This window comes from Coregonus lavaretus, assembly GCF_964263955.1.
Source record: "Coregonus lavaretus genome assembly, contig: HAP1_SCAFFOLD_443, whole genome shotgun sequence".
NCBI lineage: Eukaryota > Metazoa > Chordata > Actinopteri > Salmoniformes > Salmonidae > Coregonus > Coregonus lavaretus.
In genome coordinates, this window is record NW_028165336.1 from 167368 (window position 1) to 172453 (window position 5086).

Genomic DNA, 5086 nt, shown 5'->3' on the forward strand with positions numbered 1-5086 from the left:
TGGTATACAGATATACAGTACAGTGGGAATACAGTTGATATACAGATATACAGTACAGTGGGAATACAGTTGATATACAGATATACAGTACAGTGGGAATACAGTTGGTATACAGATATACAGTACAGTGGGAATACAGTTGATATACAGATATACAGTACAGTGGGAATACAGTTGGTATACAGATATATAGTACAGTGGGTATACAGTTGATATACAGATATACAGTACAGTGGGAATACAGTTGCTATACGGTGGATGTCCACATGTACAGTACCAGTATAAATATATCTAAGAGAGATGAACAGAGTGCTAATGCAGTATAGTTCAGTTATTTAGTGTACAGTTCAGAGATGGCTTGATGTGGTGAGCAGCGTAGAGTGTATAGTCCTTTAGTCTCTATGGGCCAGATGGTAGTGTACAGTTCAGAGATGGCTTGATGTGGTGAGCAGCATAGAGTGTATAGTCCTTTAGTCTCTATGGACCAGATGGTAGTGTACAGTTCAGAGATGGCTTGATGTGGTGAGCAGCATAGAGTGTATAGTCCTTTAGTCTCTATGGACCAGATGGTAGTGTACAGTTCAGAGATGGCTTTATGTGGTGTGCAGCATAGAGTGTATAGTCCTTTAGTCTCTATGGGCCAGATGGTAGTGTACAGTTCAGAGATGGCTTGATGTGGTGAGCAGCATAGAGTGTATAGTCCTTTAGTCTCTATGGGCCAGATGGTCGGTTTGTGAGGGCCACAGCATGGGGAAATAAACTGTTCAGATGGGGGTCTATAACATCCAATCACATAGGTTTACAGCAGCTAACAGTTGCAACGTTATTGCTATTAACTCAAACTGCCTTGGTTTAGATAAAGACATAATCTCTGTACAGATGTAGGATCTTAATTTGATCACCCTGTTGCAGGATAACTAAAACGTGTAGTGTATTTGAGTGTATTTAAGCTTTAAAAAAGGTTTCTGACGATGATCAATTGCACTTTTCTATTATAAAATGAATCATTCATTATAATCCACATAATAATTCAAATGTCCTGTTGCTGCAGGATTATTTTCCTGCTGTAGCAAACTGGCTCAAATTAAGATCCTACATCTGTAGCAATACACCTCTCTTTGATGTACATGGCTATATCAGGATTGACTTTTGACCATTTGACATCTTTTCTTACTGTTGTTTAGGCTGGTTGAATGAGTCGCCTATAAAAGCTACTTCATCTGCAAGAGAACAGGCGGCTGCACCAGCGACTGTAAGAAGTTATGTGATTTCCTCATATGAACGTGAAAGTAAGTGTGTAGCCTACGCAGTTACACAATGGCTGTTGAAACTGTGGCACATATTTCTCGGTAACATTAGAAGTCGGATAAATGTGTTGATATGTAGGAAAGACGGGCAGACTCTCGTAGGTCTAGGCTAAACTACAAACTATTATATAACTCAATGATATATATATATATATTTTTTACATTGTTAGCAAACTGATATGTGACACGTATTAATGCCACAATAACATGCAAAACAGGAAAGGCCACCTGCCCTGAATGACGGGTCGCCACTTGCTGAGGTATAGACCTTGATCTGCTTTACACAACAACAAAAAAACTGTTATACATTATAACCTAGCCTACTTTAAATAATATAAAATGTCTTGATTGTTGCAAAAGACCTTTCTGTATAGATCACTGATCCCCCCCGATCAATCAAGCCTGTTTTAGCCCTTCTGTCTACATTCTCAGATACGATTAGAAAAGAACAGATTCAAAAATAATAAATGGCAGACTTTTAATGAATACAAATAAGTGTGTGACATGGCCATGGTGAAGAGATGTCACAACTACATATTCATGTGATTGCATTAAATCACCTGACTGTTTCGATATGTCTGTTAGTAAATGTTTTGTAAGAGAAAATTAATAAATGATAACAATTCACATTCAAGAATTACTGTGTTAACTACAACCAACATGTTGGATCTCTGTTTAGGGATCAGTTCTCTAAAATGAGTCTCTCTGGGGAGAGAGAGGAGGGGGGCCCTGCCTCTAAAATGAGTCTCTCTGGGGAACATGACACCAAAGCTAAGAGGTGAGATGACAATTTTGTTTATGAATTATTAAGAGTTCATTTCCTAAATGCTATTTCCACAATTTTCACATGAGTTTTTTAATCAGAAATGGTTGCTTATGGGTACCTTCAATATTACTGTTCTCAGATGTTTAATTAATAGATTTTAGATGTGTATTATTATTTTTTGCAAAACACTATATATCCATTGTTTAGCTGAAATGGAATGTTCGTATCCTGTATATTTGACTGTATTATCTGGTTGTCTCACCTAGCTATCTTAAGATGAATGCACTTACTGTAAATCGCTCTGGGTAAGAGCATCTGCTAAACAGGTGGGGCTCTGCCCTGAATGACAGGTCACCACTGCTCCAAAGCAATTACATGTTGCACAGGAACCACTGACTCACTGCATGTTTCTATTATCAAGACACCTGCTGGTACCTCTTAACTGGTTAGTACAGCTCATGAGGTGTCCTAAATATCTGCCAACTAGGTGGGACACTTATGAATAAAGAGGCTTCATGCATAGCTTTAATTTATACCCATAAGAGTAGGACTAAAATGGCTTTATTCTCAGCACTTATACAACACATTTTCTACTCTGAGACGCTTTTTGGATATGGGCCCAGATCTCAAAATATTGTAACGAGCCAGTATTAAATGAGTCTGTCTGGGGAGAGAGAGGACCAATTTTTCTACTCTGAGACGCTTTTTGGATACGTGCCCAGATCTCATAATCTTGTTTTAAAAAACATTTTTTTTTTGTTTTCCATAATAAAAAATGAATATTACTAATGTAAGCCACTGTAAAGACTTGGTTTAGTGTATTGTGTAGCTCTGCTCATGTCCGCGTTCTGGAACTGTCCGCGTCCCCGTACAGAACTGTCCGCGTCCACGTACGGTTTGGCGCCAAGCATATTGTCCAGTTACGCGCAGAGTGGGCTGAGGTGATGTTGGGGAATAACGACGGAGTTCGTTACAGTGTTGAGACACCGAAGTTTATTGTTCAATTTGCTTTTTGCGTAATGGTCAGTGACAGTATGAGTGTAGCCAGATCCTTTTCACTCGCTATCCTTGTTTCATCTTGTGGTTCACCGGATTCGTCATCATCCTCGAGGGACAGACGAACGACCTGCTAGCTAGCCAAGCTAGTCGGTACAGCTAGCTAAGCTAGCTACTCTACCAGCAGCATCCTAGTTATCCTAGCTACCACTACATCATCACCGGCTGCCTGCATTTCTTGTGGACCGATGGAGCTCCCGGGTTGTTTCTTCCACCTGTTAAATACCGTGGAGGGCTTCTCCCTCTCTCGTTGACGGATGCTGGCTACCTACCATCCCTCTGTCCGGTTCTCCTCTCTTCACATGATGGACGGTAACTTTAGTGTTTAACCCCTCTGTGTCCAAGGACTGAACTTTTGAATATTATTTTCGGGGCGCCTCAAGTGACATTTTTTACAACGTTTATTTCTGATAAAATTAGTTCATTGCATCCGCCATGGAGCCCAGTTTCATAATATTACCTTCTGTCCCTGGTTATGAAGTAATCTCGAAACAACAGGCCTTATTTTAGGGCATTTTTCACCCTACCAGCTCCTATTAGTTCTATAGGCCCTTTTCACGATGACGTCATCTAACTTCCGCCTTTCCGCGTAGCAGGTTAACTTCACTTCCGTTCGCCCGTAACCTGAGACTTCTCTTCTGAGGTACGTTTAAGTTAAATTAGTAAAGTTAAGAGTAATAATGTTTACGTATATGCAATGGTTTGTAACTTGCTAACGTTATTGTTAATTCATAATTGTTCACTGCCTTAGTTACTTAAAAGTGGGCTAACGTTAGCTAACAACAACTTAGTACCAGATACCGATAACGTTAAAAGGTAGCGTTACATCGCTGCCTGGCTGTAATGTAACAAGTTTACTTAGCTAGCTATCTAACCCTTTGTTAGACAGTTAGTTTATTCATGAATGTATAGTAACTCACCTATTCAAATACTGTTGTGCATGATAGCTAGATAAATATTGATTCCTGGTCAAAGCTGAATGTTAATTTAGCTGTTTCTTTTCTCCCGGTGTCTGTATCGCAACAGTATCCCATCCAACACCGAAGCATGGCACAATCTTCGAGAAGATGCTATTGCAGTGTACCATTTTGTTCAAACAACAAACAGAAATTCCCGTATCTTCCCGTATAAATCTCCTCAGCTCAGCAGGGAGGACACTCTTAAGACCCAGGCCATCGCCCGGCTGAGGATTTTAGTCGAGAGGGCCATACGGAGGGTGAAGGAGTACCATATCTGGGATGGGCTTGTTCCTCTTTCCACAGTGGGTTCAGTGAATCAGCTGTGGGCCATCTGCTGCCTCATGTCGAACTATCAGGGACCTCTTGACATTAAAGGAGACAAACCAGTCTGATGTTTTTGTCAACTGGAAGTTGTATATTTCCTGAGTAAGCTAGATGGGCTGTAAATAGAAGTACTTTTATATTACTGTATTGTATGTACAAAAAAATGTAAATATGAATTAACTTTGTTGGTAATTTAATTGATCTAATGTTATACTGTATGTTTTTGTTAAGGGTAATAACTTTTTCATAGCTATTAGTCTCCTGAGTCTCCTGAGTGGCGCAGTGGTCTAAGGCACTGCAACGCAGTGCTAACTGTGTCACTAGAGATCCTGGTTCGAATCCAGGCTCTGTCGCAGCCGGCCGCGACCGGGAGACTCATGGGCGGCGCACAATTGGCCCAACGTCGTCCAGGGTAGGGGAGGGAATGGCCGGCAGGGATGTAGCTCAGTTGATAGAGCATGGCGTTTGCAACGCCAGGGTTGTGGGTTCGATTCCCACAGGGGGCCAGTATAAAAAATATATATGTAAGTCGCTCTGGATAAGAGCGTCTGCTAAATGACGTAAATGTTAATGAACCTAATGTGATATATTGTAAAAATATCCAACTATTAACCATGTTATGTGCTTATGTGTCATGGCACTGATGGAACTATTAAATATATGTTTGCAAGCAA

At 40.5% G+C, this 5086-nt stretch overlaps 1 long non-coding RNA gene across 1 annotated transcript; it reads left to right on the top strand.

Annotated features, from left to right (window-relative positions):
* Nucleotides 1-2921: 2921 nt before the first annotated feature.
* Nucleotides 2922-5086, top strand: LOC311115953. Its single transcript, XR_014611332.1, has 2 exons — nt 2922-3772; nt 4156-5086. It is a non-coding gene; the product is annotated as an uncharacterized lncRNA (long non-coding RNA).